Source organism: Carassius gibelio, chromosome B18 (assembly GCF_023724105.1).
Source record: "Carassius gibelio isolate Cgi1373 ecotype wild population from Czech Republic chromosome B18, carGib1.2-hapl.c, whole genome shotgun sequence".
NCBI lineage: Eukaryota > Metazoa > Chordata > Actinopteri > Cypriniformes > Cyprinidae > Carassius > Carassius gibelio.
Window position 1 is genome coordinate 7921161 of NC_068413.1, and position 25700 is coordinate 7946860.

The following is a 25700-nucleotide window of genomic DNA, read 5'->3' on the forward strand; positions in this document are numbered from 1 at the left end:
AAACAAAAAAAAAACCTAGATTAAAGTTGATCTTTCACTTCAAAAGCCAGCCAGAAAATATGTTTGATGTAATTATACATTGCATAACTGGATAGTTTTACTTTTACTTTAGTGACGTATCATTCAATTATTCTTTAAAGCTTTAGCTTTTAGCTTGACAAGCTACAATTTCAAAGTACCTGTTAAAACGATAGAATGTGATTTCTTTATTCGTTCAGCTTATTCCATCCAATCAGCAGTGACACTATATATTTTACTGAAAGGCTGTTCCCGTGCAGTAGAAAGTCTCTCGCTCATTCACTCTCGCTTCTGCTCGATCCCTTTTACATTCCTATTACCTCTTACTAGTGAGTGTGTGTTTTCTGAATGCAGGTAGCTATCTGTATTTATGTCATTTTCTCTCATCGGGCTCACACTCCATTACTCCTCCACGAGTCTCATTTTGAGAAGCGAGAGTGGTTCCCATCTCCCTGTGATGACCCACTCCCCCCTTTATTATGACCTTTGAGAGCTCACCGTGTCCCCCGCGACCCGCTGTACTGCTCCTGCAATTACCCGTCCTAATTACAGCATATCTGCCATTGCGATGAGTTCTCAAAGAAATATTCTCTTGCTCCTAAATGTGTGTAGAGAGAGAGAGACAGAGAGGACAAGGACTAGAGAAAGGGCAATAGAGAAAGGAGAAGTGATAGAGAGAGAAATCTCTCTGTCGACCCCTCAATGCAACCTGCTCCCAGGGGAAAGCAATTTAACGCTCGACTGCTTCCAGAGCAGTATATCTGAATCACAAAATAACCTTAGATAAATTACAGACGGCTACTTTTTCAGCTTGAGTCTGGAGATCTGTAGACTCACCTCGGCGAAGACACAAAAACCACATAGCAGGGGGCCAGCGGCACACTGTCACTAAGCAACGGTCGCCAAATTGAACATGTAGAGACATGGTGGGTGGGAGGAAGTCGGAACGCATTCCTACAGCGTGCTGTCTGAAGCAGACTGTCAGACTTCTGCTTAACCCTGACTTCTGTTTGTCTGTGCTTCTGCTTATATGAACGCAAACCCTCTACGCTCTGAATTATGTTTGAAAAAGGAAATGCTGTAATCTCCACAGAACTTTCACCATCAGAAAAAATGTCTGTCCAGACAAGTGCCTTCTCACAATCTTTGCTTAGTTTTCCACAAACAGCCGCAAGTCTAGATTAGCTGTGTAAACGGAGGACCAAAGGTTTATCTATTTACCTTCTTTTCTACCACTTTGGTCAGCTCCCAGAAACACAGAAGAATTCAATTACATGGTGACTGGGGCCCTGACACAGCCCCGCTTCTGTTTCAATCACCCCACAGTCAGATATAAAGAGGTGCAGGGGAGGTTGTGTTACATGTGCATCTGTGCACTGAGTGGCCAATGAGCCATGCAGTGTCACCAACAGGTCCAGTGGGAGCGGGACAGAGAGATACTGATCCTTGCTGATTTGTATGAGAACTTGGGACACACAAGCAGATAAGACTAGCTCGGTAAATTTTCCAATTAACATATAGCAAGGTTGCAAAAAGGTGGAAAATTTCCAGGAAATTTAGTAAACATTCCAGAAATGTCCCACCCCTTTGCAACCCTTATACATAATAATAATAATAATAATAATAATAATAATAATAATAATAATAATAAATGTAAAAGTAATAATAATAATAATTACTATTATAATTATTATTATTATAAAAAATAACCATATAACTAGTAATATTCAACATCTTATAATATCATTATAATTTACAATAAAATAAATTAAAATATTAATAATTATTATTTACATAATAATTTACTTATTAATAAATGAAATATATAAATGAAATAAATGAAAAATATTATTATTAAATAAAAATGTTTTATTATTATGTGTAATACAGTATTATACCATTATTAAAAAATAATTATAATAATAAACAATTGTTAATATTATCATGAATAATGAAATATTACACCATTATTAAATAATAATAATTATAATAATAATAATAATAATAATAATAATAAACAAGTATTAATATTATTTTGAATAATAAAATGTTAAACTATTATTAAATGATAATAATAATAATAAATGTATTATTACTACTATTATAGCATAATTAGGATTAGTATTGGTGGTAAGTAAAAAAATAAACAGAGCAGTTCATCTTCTTTTAGTAGTGGTGTGAAACTCTATCTAAAAAAAATCATAATTTCCTTAAATAAATAAATAATAAATTATTTAACACATGAGATACAAATGCTATGCATTCCCTCTGGAGCTGCAGGAAAATGACATTACGACATCATTGATTGGCTGATGGTATCAAAAGAACACAATTGAAAATGAGCTATTGCTAAAGTAGAGTGTTAATATAAACATCTTAAGTAACTTATGTGAGAAGTGCAGAGTTTAGTCAAGGTGATGACTAAACTGAAAAATGACTCAAGTTTTGTGTGGGAGAGCTGAATGGAAACTCAGTTATGAGCCAATAACAGTTTGTGGATGAGGTTGCAGATAGAGTGTGTGTTAAGTAGCTGATCGACTGACTGCCCACTGTTTGACAGAAGGAAGGGAGACAGCGTTTTAGCTCTGCTGTGGGGTCAAGATTTGATTATAACCTGTACTATAAGTTTATAAAATTCATAGCTAGCAAGTACAGAAAATTGTCATGAAGTATATTCTGATTTCATATCATACTTTGATTTGTTATTTAAACTTTTTATACTGAGGTCCACTTGTAATGTAAAAAATAAATAAATAAAAAAATTAATTCTGTGCCAAAAACATACTATAATTTTATTTACTGTGAATTTACATTTTCAACATCCGCTCTGATTCTTTATCTTTTTTTTCTTGTGTTTAAGTCCTCTGTAAACACCCACTTTGTATACGAAAGAAAAACCAAGGGGTCAAGGTTTGATGTTTAGCACAGTCAAGTAGAGCTGAAACAACGAATCGATTTAATCGATTAAAATCGATTATTAAAATAGTTGTCAACTAATTTAGTAATCGATTCGTCGCTAAATAAATTTTATTTGCCATAAGCGGCTCATTTCGTGCATATTTCAAATCTGCGGTGACCAAAAGTGTGGCAGTAATGAGCCACCGGAGGTTTTACTCAGCCAGTACAGCAGGTGAAGTAGCGAATAGCCAATAGCTGGCCTCGTTTTATGTCACGTGCTTCCCGAACAGCGTCTCTGCAGCATTCAGCGGGAAGTGGGAGTACTTTACTTTGAGCCTTTAAAATGAAGAGTAACCTGTAAACTCTGCACTACTGAACTGTTAAAGGGGTCGTTCACATATCGTGTCTTTTGCGTGCTCAAGTTCGTTATTTCCTATGTAGGCGCGCAGTATGCACTCTCATAATGGAAGCGACGCGGTCGCGACACGCACGCGGTGCGATGCGCCCGTTTTTCCAGGCGCGTCCACACCGCATCCATTTATCCTTTGCTAAAATTTCCGGGTCTTCATGGAGAGGGCACGTCATGGAGAGAGCACGTCATGGTTGCTTAGCAAAGGCAGACGCCTCAGGGGCGCTTCTGCCCGAGCGCTTTGGAAAGAAGGAGAAAGCGGCGCGACTAGCGTTTTCCACGCGTTTTTAGGTGCGATATGTGAACGGCCCCTAAGAATTTTATTTGTGCAGATTCTCCAGTAACGTTACAAGGTTGTTTGCAAATGTTTAGTCGTAAAAGCTGATAACATTGCTTTTTAACAGTTAACATTTAAAGCTTTACAAACATGTTATGTGATCAGTTTGTCGTTTACCAGTTCATAATTCAGACTTGCAGCCTAATTATGACTGAATGAGAGAGGTAAATGTTTGAGTATATTTAAAATGCACTTCTTTTCTAAGTATTCACTGCTCTTTTTCACACAGCAGGTTTTTTGTGTGTGTCCCAATTTTTTTTTTCTGGACAACCTTCTGATGGATTTTACTTTAAATTGTGAGTTCCATTCAGGTTTCATGCCATTGGCACTTTTTTTTTCGAAGGATTGTTTACAATTTCACAGCATAAGCTATAAAGCTTTTTCCCAGTAAATAATAAAATACAATGCACTGCAATTTTATTCTGTTTTATCCTTATACTTCGTGAAAATATGTTCTCAAAGATTCCTTAAGCTTTGTTTGGGATGTTAAACTACTTTAGGAGCTCTAAGGACTGCCATGGTGAAAACAATATTTGAAATCTCCTTGTGAATTTTGCTAGAGTATGGATCAGTGTTTTGATTGCAGAAGAGTTCGACAAAGGATTACTAACATAATAAAACAACTCCAGGTATATTTTTGATGAGGATATGACAATGCAAAATGGTTAAAATCTCTTAAAAATCTATGCTGAATGATAAAGACCCTTTATTAATAATTTACTTGGGGAAAAAATGGAAAAAACTAAAATATAAGTACATAAACCGATTAATCGATTAATCGTAAAAATAATCGACAGATTAATCGATTATCAAAATAATCGTTAGTTGCAGCCCTACAGTCAAGTCATCTCTATCTATTATTTTGTCTGTCCATAAGTTCTAAAACTTTCTAACGTTGGAACTTCTCTGGACTTCTCAAAACTTTCAAGACTTTCCAAACAAAACTTTCAAGAAAAGTCTTTCTCAAGCCAACATTCACTTTATTTATTTATTTGACGAATCTCGATTTTCTAGTTGAATTGGAATTTACAAGACATTTTAAATGGTACACAACCTTGGTATTTAGCATTGTGAACAAAACCAAAATAAAATAATGAAATAATACATTTAGAATAAATATTAAAACAAATGCACCTTTGAGCCTCCCATCACCCCAGCTAACAGTGTACAATAACAGAACGTTGTCTAAAAAAAAGTTTCTCCAAATGTTATAAAAAAAAGTTGATTTACATTTATATACATTGCTTATGGAAGATTTTATTTCAGAAATGTTTTAGATGGACATTTGTCTAATGTTTTTTAATGTTACTATTTGTTTCAGAATGTCTGAATATTCCTAATGGGAATCTTAGCTAAATATTCTTTTGTTACTTGTTGGTCACCATTGACATCAAAAGTAGGGAAATAAATACTATGGAAGTCAATGGGGACCATCAACTGTTTAAAAACCAGCATTCGTCAAAATATCTTCTTTTATGTTCAACATTAGAAAGAAAGTTGTACAGGTTTGGAACAACATGAGGGTGAGCACATGATGACAACAATTTTCATTTTTCTGCAAATTATCCCTTTAAATGGGACACCACTGATAGCGTATTTAATGTGCAAAGACAGAACGGTTCAATATTTTAAAATTAAAATGAATACTTTAAATCAATACCAATCTGTTGAAGGAATTTACATGTCCCAACAGTTCCTGACCTTGCTGTGAAACGCATTTTAACGCATCCCTGTGTGTAATTAACAATCACACTGTTGAGGTGCTCGTATGAGCACTCAATAAGCCCTTTCAGAAAGTGAGCTGATAAACACCACAAATGATTTACAGGAGGCCCTGGTGGGTTGACAAATTATACCAACAGCACAGAGAAGCACCACACTGTCAGGAAGACAAAGAAAAAGAGGTTGTTGTGTCAAGAAAACTGACTGACAACAAAAAGTATCGCGACAATAATTTATGCAGCGCGAACTACAGAAGGTTTGTGATATCTGCCATATTACCGTGGAAATAACAGACCCAGTTAATGTATTCCATCTCAGGCATTGCCTGGGGACAATGTTTTCATGTCACCAGCCAGGAACTGCTGGTGCCACTGCAATTGAGCAGACTGTCTAGTGCGCGCAGAGACTGAGAGCCATGCATAAGCCCTCCTGGTGCTTCAGAGCTTGTGTAGATTCTCTATATCCATCAACAGAGCTCTCTAGAGCTGGGCGAAGTGTTAAACCAGGCAGCGCCAGTGTGGACACTGCATTCCCATGCGGCTATAATATGCATCACATTTCTTTATTCCCCTGAGGGTCCGCTGTCCTGGATGACTGAGCAGCAGTTTGTCTAAAAAGAGGCCATCATTTAACAGCCATTCCTTTAAGTTCCTCTAGGGACTCTCTTCTTTTCCCTACATATATGCCACCTAATTTTTCTCCAACACTCATTTACTTAAGAGCTTCTTATACTAATACTGTCGATTTGAGAAGTGCAAATTCACTTTATAACTATAATTTTTATAGTTTTATAGTATAGACTATAATTTATAGTCTGTTATATTCCCCCAGGCTGCATTTATTCATTTAAAACAGTAAAATGCGGAATATTTAATATGGTGCCTATTTTAATATATTTTCCTTTGATGTAAAAGCAAAATTTTCAGCAGCCATTGCTCTAGTCTTCAGTGCCATAAAGGACTTTAATGTCACTTTTAATTAATTTAATGTGTCATTGGTGAATTAAAGTATTAATTTCCATCTAACTATACAAGCACACACGCAGTGGAGACCCTATTGAAATCCTGGGATTAAAATCCCATTTAAACCTGCAAATAATTTAAAAAGTTTTGAGGAAATGTGAAACAAAAAACCTTACAAGGTAAAACGTAAATTTTTAAAAGAATTCTGGGTCAAATAGGTACATTTGTGACATTGACCATGTGAATGTCTTTGTACAAAAGGAGTGCAGAAGCAATTTTCTTGTTCCACTGAAGCACATTTCCTTAGTAACTTTCTTAAATAATGCTGTATAACATGGATCATTAGGTTTAACTTGTGGAGTTCTTGTCACCTCAAGTGCTGCAATCGTTGGCCTTTTCAGTTCAAATTTCACTCAAATTACTATACCTATCATGTAATTTGTAATAATGACAGAAAAATGCTCAATTAGAAAACTGCTAAACTAAAGCATATCACTAGAGGCCTCAAACTTCGGACCCAACAGTACTGAACAAGAGGAAGTGTTAAACAGTGGAGTTCAAATTCAGGGCTGTTTTTATGTTGAATGGGACAGCAAAGCTATGAAAGCTTCAAAATCAACTCTCCCTCTCTGACCCACAGTTATTTCATCCAGTGCCAGACCTTTAGCAAGATTCCAAACTGTGGGCTCCTCATTTCAGAGCTCATTTAGCCTGCCAGACTTCATGTTCACGCCGGCCTTTCACAGAGCTTCTGCCTGCTCACACACACACACACACACGCATACACATATAGTTTCTCTGTTTTATTGCAAAGATAAATATGTGGCCAGGTGTAAAAGATACAGTAAGTGTTATACGTTAAGTTGCCAATGGAATATTTGGAATATCTCTACATGAGTGTCTGGACCGTGATTTGTTAACCCTAATCCCATTAACATCGACTTTAAAATATCCGTAATTTTTCATCATCTGTCTCATCAATGACATCTTCACTTTGTTCACTTCTTCAGATAGAGGAGTTTTATTGGAATGAATCACATTGAATTAGCACATGCAGTCACTAATTGTTTAAGCATATCAAATAATGGAAGCACATCACTTTTATGCCTGACATCTCATCTTTAAATCAAGCTTACACCATTAAAAGGTTTTTTCTTTTATGAAAAAAAGTCTCATGCTCACCAAAAGAGCTGTTTTTAAGTTTAATATATTTGAAAATTTCATTTATTCCTGTCATTACAGAGCAGAATTTTTAGCAGCCATTACTTTAGTCTTCAAGTGTCATATAATTCTTCAGAAATCATTCCATTATACTGATTAAGGGCTCAGAAACCCCCAAAACATTCATTTTTATCAATGTTGCTCAATTTAATGCATCCTTGCTGAAAATAATCTTTCTGACTTTTACACGAGTGTATTACGGATGTCATACACGGACATATTTAATTGATGTTTGTAGATAAATCTCACAAAGTGAAAATCAAGACGGTATGTATCTCAAACATGAATATAGTGCAATGCGACACTTAATAGTTAGCTTGGCAAAAATCCTACTTCACGAACCTCAGAAGGGTGCGAAACTGAGCTGAGAAACTTCGGAGATGCCAGGAGTGATAATGAGTTATATTTTAAGAACATTACATTTGTCAAGAATACTTAACAGCACATGTTGTTGATGAACCATTAAGAGCGTTATCCTATTAATGGTCCATGGAAAAGGGTGTTATCCATCATTATCACAAAGACTTCAGAACAGGAATGTACCATCATTTACTAGACCACACAAAACAGGAAGATAACGAGTAATGGTGAACCCACACTCTGTAATTGGGAGCATCATAAGAAAACACAAGCTTTCAATCAAATTAGCAATGTAGATGAATATGGGGGTTGGGCAGGAACACATCTGAACCGCAATTATGTAAAATTCTCATCAGATGGGACAATCATAAGTCTTTTTCTCATCAGCTGAGCATAAGGAGCCCAAGGCATGAAAAACACACACACGGAGATGAGAGCGGCAACCATTAACAGAGTTTATTTCATTGGGTAAATTCAAGACCCTGCTGCATCTAATCCATCTCCTGCTCATGAAATGGCAATAATTATGTGCCGCATCAATTAAGTTTCATATAGTCTACGTGCTGGATCTATCAAAGCTTCGGCAACAGGGCTCAAATCAATAAGCGGATAATTATAAGCATTTTTTTTTTAAAACCTGCGAGGTAATACCCTACGGCTATGACCTCAGAAATGCAGAATATATCTCCATTCATTAGAGACAGAATTCTTATTGGAGTACCAGCGTAAGGCAGCAACATGCAGGTCAATAGGGTTGACTGGGTAATGTATTGAATATTCATGATTTATTTGCAAAGATTTTCTGAAACATGGTGAATACCATTATGATTTTAATGCACTCATTACTTATCATAAGACAAGGTTTCATGGCCCATCTTTCAATCATGAGTATGAATGTGTTTCATAGGGTCTCACATCTAATTCCCATTATTCATTTTTGTGAGTCATTTCAAACTGTCAGTAAAATGAATTATTTGCTCAAAATCATTCATCATTACTGCTTTTTATTCTAATACATATTGAAGTATTGAATGATGCAATTTATATACAGTGTATTATTCTGGAAATAACTGGAAAAATAACCTTTTAATGATTAAGATTTTCATATATTGTATGTATGTACTGTCTATTATTGAATATTTGTTATTTTGTTAGCTATATCACCAAACTCCATTACATTCCCAGGGCACACACACACACACACACACACACACACACAAAAACAATATAACTGTCCAGATGACTTGTATAAAATGCCACAAGTAAATAAACTTCTGACTCCAGACATGACCTTACAAATCATACCACTTTTATACTTAGTCCAGGATTCCACTGCAAATTTATGGTGTTTTTATTTGCTTTCTACTAAAGAACTACTTAATAGCTTGCAGCTTCTATGGATTTTATGGGCTCGAAAGCAATCGAGTTTAAACAAAACCCTGAATGCTGAAATGAGTTCAGTCACATAGGCTATTGCTCATACCCCATTTTCACCATTAATTTCAATAATTGAATAATTTGAGCTTTAAAACACCCTCTGCAAACATCAAACACCAAAGACCAATTTAGAGAACGCAATAAGAAGATTTGAAATCCCAAACAGGCTGGTTTAAAATAATAAGCACAAACAGGAGAAAAACAGAAGCCAAATCCATGGAGAAACAAAACACTTTCGCCAATTTGCTTTATTTAGCAGCCGTGACTCATATGAATAATGCTGCCTTGTTTTCATAAAGCTGTGTACCTGGGAAACCACAACATTATTTGCCATGAATGTGACTCAGAGCTGAAAGGAACTGAGAAAAGAGAAAACGTGAACTTCTGTGATTGCGGTACAGAATATTTGGAGTGGCGAGGTTCAGTGTGTGCCACCACAAAACCGGCTGTTAATAAAGGACACTTTAGGCCTTTTACAGAGTGATTCGCTTTTTCCCCTCAATTCCTCCAACACTTCCTGTGGCGATGGCTGCCTCCCATGAAGCTATAATGTATGAGATTTGTCAGTGTCAATTTTACAGCTAATCTCTCTGGTCCACCTAGACCCTCCCTTTCCCCGCCTATTCATTCTGTAGCCTTGTACACCAGATAGTAGAGCGGAAGAAACCGCTACACCTTCTGTAGAGAAGTTTGTAGCCAAATGTAGTGGTGTTTTGTGGATTGTGATCCTGCAGCCTCAGGAAAACACTCTGTAGGGTAAAATTAAGAATACAAATATGCGAAGAAAGAAAGATTTTTCACAACACTAGATTCTCACTAGGTGCAAAAACTTCTACCAAGCACCAAACAGATCTATAGATAAAAAATTTTCCTTTGCAAATGGCCAAAAAAGTGGGATCAATATCAGTAATATTCCTCTCATGAAGACTGTGTTTGCTGAGAATGAAATTGGCTGGTTGTTTCAGCTGATATATTACACATCAGCAAATGCATTGTACAACCTGATAAAAATCCAGGTCTATTGATCTGCAAGCTTGGTGAACGTAAAAGCTTAAAAACACACAATTTTTCATTTCCTACCACTTTTAACCCGCGAGTGCAATTCAGCAGACACGTACAAAGCATGTCCTCACATACACAAACCTCTGTGATAACTTGTGTAGACAGGGTGAACTGGGGTTATCCAGCTGGGAGTTATGCTGCTATGTACTTGCCCCAAAAGAATCACCTAACAAATACAACGAGACTTGTTTCAAAGAAACTGAGCCTTATTCATGCATAAAATAGAGCTGTAGAATGGCTGTTCACACAATAATTAAATTCATGCAATGATGAGTTTCAATATATTAATGTTGCGCTTTGATTTCAATCAGTGCACCATGCCGATCTAGCCTTTATCCATACAGAAAAAAAGAAGAGAAAAAATTGCTAACCAATTCACAAAAATACCAAAATAGAAATGTAAAGGAACAGTTCACCAAAAATATTGTATGTTGTAAATGTATTGCTAAATTTGAATTAAGGCAGCAAACATGATTTAGAAATCAAATGTGAATGTAAGAAAGTAGCCTTACAAAAACAAAAACAAAACTTATACAATTTATAAAAACCTTTATATTTGGATGGATGGATAGTCATTTTGTATGCAATATAAATGTCATAAACATGTTAAAGAGACAGACAGACAGACACACAGACAGATAGACAGATAGACAGATAGATAGATAGATAGATAGATAGATAGATAGATAGATAGATAGATAGATAGATAGATAGATAGATAGATAGATAGATAGATAGATAGATAGACAGACACAGATAGATAGATAGATAGATAGATAGATAGATAGATAGATAGATAGATAGATAGATAGATAGATAGATAGATAGACAGATAGATGCACAGATGTAAATAACTGCATGAATAGGATATAAAACAAGATGTAATAAAAAAAAGACCACCGCAGTGTATAGATAAGGCTTATAAATGCTATATGAATATGAGTGGATAAAAAGGCATTTTCAGGAAGCAGATATCCTGACCCAAGGAGTTTATGTGCAATTTATATTCTGTAGCCACCAATAAATGAAAAATAACACCAGAGGCTGAGGCAAATATGCGCTTAGTGGCCACTGAACTGTACCTAATCCACATGTAAACAGCCGCAGTCAGTGGGAACCACTAACATTTACATGTTCAGCATTCAGCAACCGTACAAGCTTTTTATACCGCAGATAAATTAGCATTTGACTCTGAAAGGTCATTGCTCTCTTCACTCTCTGTGCTGTTTTCTGTTATACAAAAAGACAAATATCAACCTGTCTATGAGATGCTTTAGACCCCCATACGCCGCACCCACCCACACAACAGTTACACCACAGATGTACACAGCCTGGAAAATACACATTAGTTAGCGCTCAATGCTGAAAAGCCATTTGCACAGGAGCGTATAGAAAAGTGTGTCCATTAAAATTAGACGTGATGGATGGCCGATGGTGCATGAAATTGTAGTTAAGTCATTTCCCTGAAAGCTCCAGATACAGTTAGTATGAAGATTTCCAAATCTATAAAGTCCAATAACAGATGAGTTAGTATAATTATAATGCACATTAGTACAGAGTGGCACAGTACATTGTGGCACTGCATATTTTAAGAGATGTGGTTTTGTACAAATTTAGGATTCCCGGGACAACCATCAGGATAACTACTTAAGAGCATGTTAGCAAAATAGACCAGAAGAGGGTTCCTGTGCCTTTAATATATAATGAATGTGAAGTCCTGCATCGCCTAACAGCACTAGAGAAAGCAAACTATCGGCTACACTGGACCTCACAAACCCCAGGGATCAGCACTATTCCTCACATATCTAGCAAAGACATGCTGTCTGCTGTCCAATTAAGGGAAAACAAGACTCCCTGCACTCCCTTCTGCAAAACGTCTTTGCACAGAGGAAAAACAGCAACCTATACTTAATGTATAGAGATGTTTAATAATATATATATGTGTCTCAAAATATCTATGGCCAAAAGAATGATGTAGAAAACCCATTTCAAAAGTATGTAGTGGTGGCAATATAACAATATAAGCAATATAATTTTTTTTTTCAACAAATGTTCATCAATCAGTTTAAACTTTCCATTTCAATAAATAGATGAATGGCTTTTTCATATTAACCAATTTTAGCAAAAAATATAAGTTGCTGTCTATTGTTACTGCATATTGGTGTACATAAATTAAAATGTTTAAACATTCTTCTTTGTGTTAATTATTTAAGTTTTACTAGGAAAACGTGCCTTGATATTTTTAAAGCAGTTTTTACTGAATTTCAGTGCATTCATTTTGAAATGACATTGAAAACGGGAGAAATAATCCTTCTATGCAACTTCAGAAGAAAAAAAAATACAAATATAGACATAAATACTTGAAACAAAATTCACATATCCACCTTACTTTTATGTTAAATTGTGCTATTTGTAGCTTAAAGTCTTCTGTTGTCATTTGCTTCAGGTTATTTTTAGCTGTATAAAGCAGTTCATTATGCTGCCTGATATATTGCAAACTAGTATTTCTTCATATTAATTTATTTCATTATCATAATCATAAACACACTGGTCTGTAGCACAAATGGTGTTACTGTTTACTGCTGTTTACTGCTTTACTGTTTACTTATTTCTCTTGTTATTAACAGAATGAATTGTGCAACGAATCAAAAGTCTCACACATTCGCAGAAAAATAAGGTAGACACTGTACGTATATGTTTTTGCTTTATCGTCCATCCATACACTTACTGTATGATATCAGACTGTGTAAAATAGAGATGTGTGAAAATTGTGGCAGGTGGAGAAAAGCTGACCTGGCGTAACCCACTTCTCACTGATTTATGGTGGTGGCCTGCCCCGCAGACAGCACTTTGCCCTGGGTGTCATCAATCTCTCCAGATTTCCGATAACAGCCATCAGCTACACCCTGATCCAGCATCAGACCACCACACACCTAAAAACGTCCAACCTAAAGCGAAAAAGTACCTAAACAGTAAGTAAAGCTCAAACTTTCCAAAGATAATTATCAAAATGATGATGATTCCACATGTGTTACAGCATGTATACACACCTAAATGAAGCAGAACTGTATAAGCACAGGGCTAATAGTTACCTAAAATTGAAACTAAAATTTAGTAAAGAATTAGCATTTACTAAAGAAACAAAAACTTAATCTGAAAAAAAAAGAAAACTATATACAGTAGACACACACACACAAACTACTTAAAGGGATAGTTCGGGATCAAATTTTAATTTGATGTTAATCTGCTTACCCCCAGGGCATCCAAGATGTAGGTGACTTTGTTTCTTCAGTAGAACACAAAATGAGATTTTTTCCTATAACTGTTGCAGTCTGTCAGTCTTATAATGGAGGTGATTAGGAATCATGGCTAAAACGTACAATAAAACTAAAAAATATACACAAGCAAAACCAAATGAACCCCTGCAGCTTGTGACGATATATTGACGTGTAAAGACACAAAACGATCGGCTTGTGCAAGAAACTGAACAGTATTTAAATCATCTTTTACCTCTGATTAATGTAGTGTCAGAACAGCGTTAGAACTCTCCAGAGCATGTTCTCAGCAGAAGGCGCACTTTGCAGATTTGGTCAAAATTGTGTTACAGTACATGGAAAATAACTGCATGGTGATTCTTCAGAATTTTGTTTTTGTATCCAACAGAAAAACAGAGTATGGGTCTGAAACGAACATTATAAATTATAACAATTTTAATTTTGGGTGTACTGTTCGTTTAAGCCTACAGTACAGAGAAAGAGAACAAAAGAGAGGCTGTACAAAGCGAGAAGGGGAAACTGTGAACACACAGAAAACCCATAACATTCCCCCCATCACTGAGAACAAGAGACAGACAAGTGTTTCCAAGAGCTGTGGTTAGTGTATCAAAAAGACTGATGGAGTAAAAGAGTGAGGGTAATATGTGAAAAATGGTCGGAATGCAGGAACATGAATGCATACAGTCTATTTCCTCTCCTGTATGAGTGTGTGTAAGTGTGTGTGTGTGTGTTTGTGTGTGTGTGTGTGTGTGTGTGTGTGTGTGTGTGTGTGTGTGTGTGTGGAGCTTCCCACCTGCCTAAATGATCTCCATGACTCACACAGGAGCAGATAATTGGCTCACAAAAAAGTGCAGCAAACATTCATCATAATGGCAATGGCCTGCTGAAGCGAGCAGACACTCTTCTCTCGGTCTCTCTCCCCCTGTCTTTCTCTCTAATATGCACTCTTTCTGTCTTTCTGACATGTGTGTAAACCCTGCTCTTCACTGGCTTTCCTCTTATAGCACATCATGTGGTCTTAAAGATACAGTGCTCATCTGGCCCCTGTGGATTTTATAATTAACCCTGATGGGGCTCTGAACACCAGCGCTTAATTGGTATCAATAATTCACAGGATTCATTTAAGCACCAGCAAATGTGTGTCTAGAACAGGGGTCAGCAACCTTTTTGAGATGAAGGGCCAATTTGAACAAGAAATATTAAAGATTTGCAAAAACGAGACTAAACTACGTTTAGAAGATAATCAGAATGTGTGTGTGAAGTTTACTTCCACTGAGTTTAAGTATATCTGCACTGAATGTTTTGTGCCCATAAAACTCATAAAGACATAAAAAGAGAAGGATAGTTAAGATGGAAACATAAATCAGTCAAAACAATCAATCAATTAAATAAGTTAAACAAAAAATATATACACTCTTGGTGGTACACATGCCTAAAAAGTTGCTGACCCCGACCTATAATTGTGTTTTTTTTCCAAGAGAAAATTTTTATTTTCACAATACTATATGTTATTACTATAGGTCAAATTGAAAAATAGTATTTTTGCTGTTTAATATTTTTGTGGAAACACATTTTTTGGGGTTCTTTAATGAAAAGAAAATACATTGATAAAGAACATAAAAGACTTTTATTTGAAATATAAATATAAAAAATTGTATTTACAATTTTATATCAATTTTATATAAATTTAATGTATAAATTCTGAATAAAAGTATTTATTTCTTAAAAAAGAAAAGAAAAAAAAACTGACCCCAAACTTTTGAACAGTGGTGTAAATTTGCATTAAAAAAATAAATAAATAATTCTGCCTTGAAGGAGAAACATGGATCAGTGCCATTTCAGGTTACATGCATCCTGCCTCTTATCTGTTGTTCCACCAGTGTGGATGATTATGCGTTTATTTCCGAAACATTGCAATCTGAACAGCTGTTGCCAGAGAGTTGGCTCTACAATAAATAACCGTTTCCAATATCCCACCCACCACAACAAACACACAGTTTTGCCTTTGTTCTTTCTTTCACATCGATTGATGCATATTTCATGGAGAACTTTTGCGTGCTTCCTTTGAGTTGAGAAGACGGCTCCGAACTGACAGGCTGCCTATTACCAGACATTACAATCTTCACTGTCCCCGTCTATCTGCTCCAGATCCGTGTGCATCAACTTGTTTTTGTGAAGGTAATGAAATAGCAGTGAAATAGTAATGAAATGTCTCTGTGCAAAAAATCAGAAACTAGCATTTTTCATTACATTAGCTTACATAATATGGCTTCTGATTTAGCACTGGCAAGATAAGAATTATTACTGGAAAAGAAAGGACATCTTGGAGATATGTTGTGTCTCTTCTGCTGACTGTTACCTAAAGGCACACATGTTAGGATCCGGGAGAGTTGGAAATGAGAGAGCTCTTCTGAGCATGCTCGTCTCTTCCTTTCATGTGAGTGCCAATACCCAAAACCCCTGAAGGCTGGAAAGAGTAATGCATGGAATTAATGTGCTCTGTAATGGGCTACCTTTTGTAGTCTGAATAAATTTTTTCCTGATCATGCAAATAAAAGCCTTTCACATGACGCAGACTGTATTGAAAGTAAAGTCATCTTGAAACAGGAACAACATAAACAGACAGTAGCAAGCAGTATGCACAAGTGACACAAAGTGAAATGCTTTTTCTAAGTTTTGGACATGTTTGAGATGAAAACAAGATATATAAGGTCAGTTTTGTGAGGCATTTTATTCTCCCTCAAGACATCTGAGATGTAGATGAATTAGTTTTTTCATTATAATAGACTTGGAGAAACTTAGCCTTTTTTTTGCCTCTGCAGTGAATTGGTGCCGTCAGAATTAGAGTTCAAACAGCTGATAAAAACACAATAATTCACAAGACATTCACATTATAGTCTATCAATTAACATCTTGTTAAGTGAAAAGCTGTGTGTTTTTAATAAACACATCCATCATGCTTTTAACTTTAAACCATTGCTCCCGGCGAAAAAACTTCTATCTGTAATGTTCTCTTCAGTGAAAAAGTCATCTCATCTCAAGTACCATTTACAAGTGAGAACACTTCTCAACAAGTATATCAGTGGATTTCAATTTGAGAGGACAAAAGAGGAAGATCTTTTTCACTAGAGAAAACATTATTATGGATTATTAATGGTATTTTGGCTCTAATTCCGACGGCACCCATTCACTTCAGGTAATCCATTGATGAGCAAGTGATGTCATGCTGTCATTCCAATAAAGAAACAAATTTATCTACACCTTTGATGGCCTGAAGGCAAGTACGTTTTCAGCAAATGTTCATTTTTAATTGAACTACTCCTTTAAGAATATAAAAATGTATTTTGTAACAGTGTTAACAAAATTACATATTTTTCCCCTGATCCATATGTAAAAAAAAAAAAAACTGAGAGTTACAAAATTCTACAAACAGTAGTATATCAATGCCACCAAACAGTTGCATGCATATGACCAGCCAACTAAGTTGATTGTTGATTTGATATTATTATGCTGGAGCAAATGAGCCAAAAACAGAGGGATGTCATGTCTTGTCACTCAAATGAGCAGCACAAAATAAGTCACACTGATGAGTCAGATACAATGAGTCACCAAAAACACAACACTACAGCGCTTGACCAAAACAACTGGCAGTCTTTTTCCTCTGCAGCACATACTACAAACCACATACGATCACCATTTATATGCTAATGAAAAATAAAGCATACATTTTAATGAAACATTTTCCTGCCATATTTCTGTAACAACGAGCCTCGCATAAAATATTATAATCTATTATCAGTGAACATGTGGTTTAAAAAAATCATGTTATAATTCTACCACCCACCTCACTTCTCCATTACAGTCGAGTGTATGTGACTTCTAATCTAACTCATATAATCTCATTTTATCAAATCAAGAACTCTTAATGTGCAAAACGATTAATTATCTTACACTAATAAAATAAACATTACCATCTCTTAATAACTGCCAATTGTGTTGGCATTCAACTCTGAAAACAACATAATTATGATTAACGAAACAATCAAGGTTTTATTATTACCCATGCTCAAGAAGCAATAACAATGTATAACATGATAACAAAGAACAGATTTTTTATACTACAACAAAACAACTTAAGAAATGAACACTTGTAAAGGCATCATCACTTTACAATACTGCTTTCGTAACAGCTAGTTAATTTGCAGCTAACCATGTACATAATTTGCCTACACCATTTGTTCCTACAGCAAGACCTATTTATTAGGTCATAACCTTTATTTAAACAGTAACAGGTAGATGCATAGTTTGATGTTTACCTTTATTCGTCCAATAAGCAGCCTTCAAATCTGCAAACAAAAGTAGCGTTGAAAAGTCCGTTTAAATATTGATGCTGTTAAATATGTAAATAATAAATATTCAGGAGCTGTATCTAAAATTAAACCGGGCGATAAACAGATACTGGGGAAACTGAAGTCTATTTGTTTTAATTTAAAGAAGAAAGTGCACTGTTTAGATTGGTATCACAGAAGTCAGCTATTCATTCACGGTGCTGTCTAATGAAATGTAAACGTTAACATGATCAAATACTGTATGTCTAAATAATTTAAATCAATCGCATTTAATCCAATCGTCTATCGACCAGTATTACTGGTATTGCTTGAGTTTAATGGTGCAGCTAGAACTAGGCTAACTTATGCATGGCTGGTACAACCGTCCCCAGATTTTCAGAGATCCCATATCTATTAAAATGAGGACTTATTTATTCAAAAGCAATAGTTATCCATCTGTCATACATTATAATGTTAGCATATAAAGCTTCTCATTTTATGCTTGAATTTTTAGACAGAAAATGTTACTGGGCACTTTACTTGGCTTAAATATGAGCTTTGTCTTAAATATCTAAAGCAGAGAGAAAGCCATAGCACCTCTCTGACACTAACAAATCAGGCTTTGGCGTCAAGTTTCACAACAAAGCCTGTTTGTGCGGTTGAACGACGTCATTTTGTTGCCCACAAAATATCTCTTGCTAACTCTAACAGATGGCCTAGATTCCTCCCACTTTCCTCCTCTTATGACTATTCAGTGACTCTGCCTGTTCCTCGCCCTCTCTCAGCCTGCATTCATCAAAACCACCGAGCCAAAACCCTGCTTCTTCCTCCCCATGTGAGGAAAATTAAATTCACCTGTCCTGAGAGTAATTTCACCTTTCACAGAGTGGAAGACAGACACAATTAGCGCCTGCACATACATCACATCAGTAGTCTTTCAACTGAACTCAATGCACCCAAGCAACACCTTAACCTTGTTAAATCACACTCTTAAACAGAAAACAGGTCAAATCCAGGTTTTTAGACAGGCCTTATTGAATAATAACCAGCATTTGTGGTCTGTAAGGGGAAAGTTGCAGTCACACTGGACTTCTGTTCTCTTTATTTTATATGCGTGCAAATGCTGGAGAGCATAAATGCAAGCTCATGTGGAGTATTGTATTTTGCTGAGTTTGGTGAACTCTGATCTGGGAATTCGTATAGAGAAAAAGCTTGACCATAAAAGAGGATGTAAACATGGAAAACATTGTAAATGTAAAACAGCGGCCTCTTGGCTCAATCCAAAGAATACAAATAAAGATGGCATGCAACATTGTGGAAAAGTGGAAGAGGTGCTCTATTTTCCCATTTTAAATGATCAATAAAATAAATTATTAGTAGTAGTAGTAGTAAAAGAAATGTAGATTAAAAATAATAACCATCACAAATATTATATAACTAATATTAATAACAATAATGATAATAATTGCATTGTTACATTTATATAATATTGTTATAATATTTGATAAAATCACATAACATCATATCCTGTTGCTTATAATTCTGGTAAGAAATTGGAGCAGATGCTATATTTTACCATTTTGAATCACCATTAAGTCATTTAAATAATGAATTATTGTTAGTAATAGTCATATAAATTTATATATTATAATTATTATTGTTGTTGTTGTTAATCACATATTATATATTATACAATTAATAAAATATATCATTAATAATAATATCAATAATGATAACAATAATTGCATACTTACAGTTTTTTGTTATGTATTATTTATTTATTATTATCTGCTGATAATTGCAGCAGAAAAAAATGCAATCGGATGCATTTTGTCATATAAATTGATTTTTAGTATTATTATACTAATCGGAAATATTATTACAAATATTATGCCTATTATTAAATCATAGATAGGCCTATAACTAATGTAATATTAATAACAATAATGTTAATAAAAATGTTATAACATAGTGACCGCACCTTTATTCGCAGGATAACAGCTGTTCAGGCTGAGCGTTCTTAGCACTGAAGTGCCCAATCAAAGGTCAGTGCTAGAACAGCAATGGAAACTGTGGATACACACGAGAGCGGGGTGAGACACCGTTGACACACCTTTCCCACCTGCTACACTTATTCACGGGCACCTTAATCCTCTGCCACAGTCAAAGCCTAGCATCCTCATGTCAGAGCACATCTATAGTGGATTAAAATAGGACAACTAATTACCATTTACCTCAGCAGGATCACGGCTGGATGTTGGGATTCTAGCTTTCGGAATGCGTGTAATTGTCTGTTGAATAATGCCGACCCACGCTCCTTATATCTGACTTGGCTCACTCGCTCACGAAAAGACACTCATGAGTTGATAAGCGGGATGCTGCAGCTTAAGCCTTTGGAGAAACACTAATGCCAAGTGCTGCTGTGGGTCCCCCTTACTGTGTGAAAAGCAGTTTATTAAAACTCCCTCAGGATTCCCAACGGTACAATTAGTTTTGAACTTTGCTATAAGGTAATCATACACAATTTCTGGAATCTGCAGCTTTTCCTCTTAGCAAAAATAAGCAGCAGTAGCAATATAAAAGCATCCTGATAACTTAGTTTGCTGATTAGAGGATGATTAAAGGTTTAAATTCAAAACTTACAAACGAAGTCCTGGGTTTAACACAGACGTGTGTATGAAATATAAATGGTATATTTTTCCTCAAAAGGCTTTGAATGTTACATTCCCATGAATAACATACAAGTTCCTGCAACCTCTAATACTTCTAGTTTTCCAAATACTGGACAAAAAAGACTGTCAGTTACACATCTAAAATCATTTGCTAATAATGTCGTCCTCAATAATTTTCCTTCTAACTGTTATCCAACTGAGAAAAAAATTAAGATACAATTGGGTACAGAAAATCACTATATACATTTAATGAAGGCTTTGTAGATTTGATAGTCAAAAGTGAACTGTATTGAGCTATGTAAAATATACAGAGGGATTTGCTCCCTCAGTAAACCCTTCTTTTATTTAATCTCAGTCTCTCTGAGACTTTTCCTCTCACAAAAGGGCTTTGCTGCATCTAAAATACTATTCTCATTAGAAATGTTCTCTCTCTCTGAGACACTTCTCCACATTCAACAGTCTAGGAGCATAGAGATGCATTAAACATGGGTGCTGGTTCCCAATCTAAAGTGCATGGAGTGCTACTTTATGTCTGACTCGGAGATACTGCCCACAGGTCAAAAATACTGAGGACAGAATAGGGAGACGGTAGAAGACATGTCTCACATGCCCCATCTGTTCCTTTAATGATATGCATTTATCACAGTGCTGTGGTTTTCTAACTAATCATAACATCTTAATAAACATTTCAGCTTTTTATGATAAGATAAAAAAGTCAAAATTCATCAAAAAAAAATTACAATAACTACTTACCTTGCATCTTGTAGAGTAATTTTATATAAAAGTGTAGAATGCAGACTATAAAAACACTGAACTTTTAATCAAATGAATACCAGACACCTGATATGAGATCTCTTGAATTTTGATCAAATATAGAAAGCCTTCACAGTATGATAGTATCTGTTGCAATGAATGATTTACCCCACTAGGGGAGGAGCTACTGGTCCAAATGGCTCAAAGTATTACAGATGCTGCTCTGAGGTTATGACAGGGCATTAACTACAAACTGTGAAAGCTGGGTTTATCATTTAAAAATGCTCATATTCTTTTGAGACTGTAACTGGATGGCTCACATATAAAATCTCAATATATTTATTTTTATTCAGCATCAAGATTTTAAGTTAAAATGTATATACACGTACATTTTAACTTAAAATCTTGATGCTGCATAAAAATAAATATATTGAAATTTATATATATATCAAAGAGATCTCAAAGAGTGACCATTAGTTGGCACAAAGGTAAAAAATTTTAATTTGATGATGATAAATAAAAAAATAGATAAAAAAAAATTATTTATTTATTTATTTATCATCATCATCATCAAATTTACATTTTTTACCTTTGTGCCAACTAATGGTCACTCTTTGAGACTGAAACTATAAGAGAATAGGATATCATTAAATATATAAAAATACTCTTGCCCCATATTATAAATGTTTAGGGCATTTGTGACTTTTGGTATTTTTTTTCATTGATCATTTCTGACCCTGTCCACACTACAAGACACTTCTAAAACTGCATAAAGATTCAGCTTTCCAAATTACAGTAATTTTAACTGCGATTCATCCAGATCTTAAAATAACCCATGTGAAAGTTAAGCCCATTTTAAGCCACATGCACATCATTCCCTACCAGATGTTTGTCTGAAATCGCCTAAAACATCCATGACTGAAATAAGTGCTTCTTTGACTTTTCCAGGATTTAAGACTACACAAGAATGCAAATAAACAGTAGGTAGGATACAAAGCCACAACGTTCTATAAAGTTAACATTCTCTAAATAAATCTCACCCATTACAGCCATACCAAGCTTTCAGTGCCTTAAGGGCGATATGACACATGTAGGTTATATTTGTCCTTACTCTATGCCAGTTGAGTCACCAATTATTTCTCTTAAAATAACCTATGTCAACAGCGGGCAGAGGAAAAGACAACAGACAACTTTGAGGCTTTGGGCATGAAACACAACACAGACCCGTGCAAAACGACGGAGAATGTGGAAGATTGTTTTGATAGGAAGAGGCTGAATGCACAGGTGCGAGTCCCTGTATGCTCCTTAACGAAATCAAGTTGGTAACAGTATTTGAATTCCCCAATAATAAATACGTGCTCTTACCGTCGAACCAAGCGCCCAGACGACTCAGAGTGGCATCTTCAACTTCTCCGGACGTTCACACATACTGTACATGTGTGTGTGTGGACAGCGACAGTGAATGAATGCTGCCCGGAGCGCGCACGAATGCGGTGTGATGTCCACAAAGCTGTCTATGTAGGCAGTTCACTAGATAGTCTGACGTCTTTGCAGACTCTCTTTCCGGCCACGTTGTCTGCCCCGTGTTAATTTTAAACAAACAACCCGGATCCCGGTGCTGCTGATTACATTCGTATAAATCTGATCGTAATTATCGCGGCGCAGTCGGTTCTCCGCAGCCGCCGTGTCCCTCCTCTCATGCCGACTGAGGATGTGAGCGCAGCCGCTGAGATGCTCGATCGTGGTGCGACCCGAGGCAGCCTAGAGCACTCACCCAATGTGATAAGCCTGCTAGAAAGACGGCGAAACGATGAAAACAACAGGCTGTTAGATCGACGCAGCCAGTGACATGATAGCATGCTCGCTATTAATTACAAAGGTGAGGCAAGAGTTCACATAGGCTACAACGGTATTTCAAAGTATTTTAGAAACATCACATATATTTACATGTATTAATGGTATATTTTACACATATGCATTTGTCTACACATGTATCTTTTTCATATTTATCTTTTTTCTTAAAGTTTTTTTTGTTGTTGTTTTTCTGGTCAGAATCCTGGTTGGCAGCGGTTAGTGGACTCCAGATGTCTAATGGTCAAGGCTTCAAAAGGAGTTCGTTGCATTAGTCCACATGCTCGTGATGATTGCGTGAATTCGTTTTTTTCATTCTTAATTCTTAATTGTGTTATATTTTTTCAGTTGAGTTTCAGGACTCATTCCAAAATGACACCAAGATTCAAGACTTGAAGGAATTCAACTAAGGATTTCATGTTTTCTGCCAAATGCAAATATAGCCTAGCTTAGCTAAAGGAATAATTTACCAAAAAAAAAATATATATATACAGTAGACTACTCATCCAAGATGCAAATAACCAAATTAATGTTACATCACTTGCAGTGAATGGGTGCCATCAGAATGAGAGTCTAAATAGCTAATAGAAGCATCACAACAATTCAGAAATAATCAACACAACTCCAGTCAATCAGTTAATGTATTGTGAAGCAGCTGTGTGTTTGTTAGAAGCAAATCCATCATTAATTTGTTTTAACTTCAAGCTGTTGCTTCTGGACAACATATGAGTCATTGTAATGCTTTCTCCAGTGAAAAAGTCCATCCCCTGTTGCCCCTTATATTAACATCCAACTGTTTTGGGTTGTTTTCACTTATAAACAGTGTTTAATGTGTTCTCTCTTGATTCAGACGAGAAACTTTTTTTATGAGAGAAAACTGTATTATGAATAGAGGACTCATGATATTTTTGCAACGATTTAAAGTCAAAAACATCATAATTATATATTTGTTTATTACAAATATGCAGCTTTCGCTACATGAGACTTTCATTGATGGACTGAAGTCATGTAAATTTCTTTGTGGAATAATGTGGTGTTTTTATCAGCTGTTGGGTCTCTGATGGCACCCATTCTCTGCAGATGATACATTGTTGAGCAAGTATGACAAATCTGTTCGGATGGAGAGGCAATATAATTTACATCTTGGAAGGTCTGGGGGTGAGAAAAGTTTCAAGAAATTTTAATTTCTTGTGAACCATTCATTTAACACAGCAAGCACAGAATAAAATTATCATTGCATTTGCCAAAGTTTGCAAGGTTAGTGACATTAAATCTTAAAAAAAAAAAAAAAGTTTGAAGCTGTTGAAGCTTTTATTTAAATGAGTTTTCCCACACTACTGTAGTATAAAATATCTCTATCTCAGATAATCTCACCCTTAAATGACATCCATGAACAATGCAAACCACTTGTCCTGTCTATATGGCCAGTTCATGGTCAAAAGATGGACCAGACCTTTGCAGTAGTCAGATATCTTGCTACAAGAGACTACTGTGCATCTAGTAATTAATCTCATTAATGCACTTCCATAAACAATTAGCAAATAAAATGGTTTTATTTAGTACAACTGGGTTTTGTCAACTCATAACATTTTAAAATATTACAGTACATTGTGACAATTCATTTGCATAATGACCTCATTGTGATAATGCATTATAAGATCTCAGTGATAACCTTCTCTGTAATATAATAAACATTGCACTCTGAAATCATAATAGGAATAATATAAAGAAACTGAAAACTAATTTGATTACACAGATTGAGTTTCAATTTACTCCCTGTCTCACCCTCGGCCTTGGGACTATTGCCTATCAACAGGTGAATCACAAGATGTACTGGCCACCCTTGCAAAGTCCTGTATTTTTCCCCCTTACAGCCTCATTTGGAATGCGTCCACCAAAATATCTAATCAACAGATCAGTTTTATTCTTGGCCCGAACTATTCATTTCCACAGGCTATCACATTGTCATCAGTGTGAATCAAAGATCTCTCTGAATGAGGAACCTCAATCATGCTCCCTCAAACCTAAAACTTCAGCTGAATTGAATGTCTCTACAGTCTGGGCACATCAAGGACACAGTCAGCTACAAAAAATGTACTGCATGTGTGTATGATTCAACCGCCATAGATATTTCCTTCCTATATAATATGCAAAAAGATAACACCAGATGAGTAGATTATGCAGTATTTATGAAACAAACAAAGAATACCTGGTTGACACACAGCATCTGTTGAGATTCTGAAGTGTGCAACCACTGCTCTCCCATAAGGCCACAGGTGCTGAGAAGCTGTCAGATTCTAATTTTATTTTTATTTTATTTTTAAATGCGAGAAAATTATAAGCCAAGCTATAAAAATGTACCTTGTTGCTTAATTGTACTTATAACAACACCAGA

The 25700-nt window shown here is 35.6% G+C and overlaps 1 protein-coding gene across 1 annotated transcript in view; it reads right to left on the minus strand.

The window, feature by feature from the left end:
- Positions 1–23214, minus strand: part of LOC127976983 (alpha-1,3-mannosyl-glycoprotein 4-beta-N-acetylglucosaminyltransferase C-like) — a 107370-nt gene extending 84156 nt beyond the window's left edge. Inside the window, exon 1 of the mRNA XM_052581583.1 lies at positions 22820–23214. The gene's annotated coding sequence lies outside the window, so the exon portion shown is untranslated. The remainder of the gene's footprint in view (positions 1–22819) is intronic.
- Positions 23215–25700: the final 2486 nt, after the last annotated feature.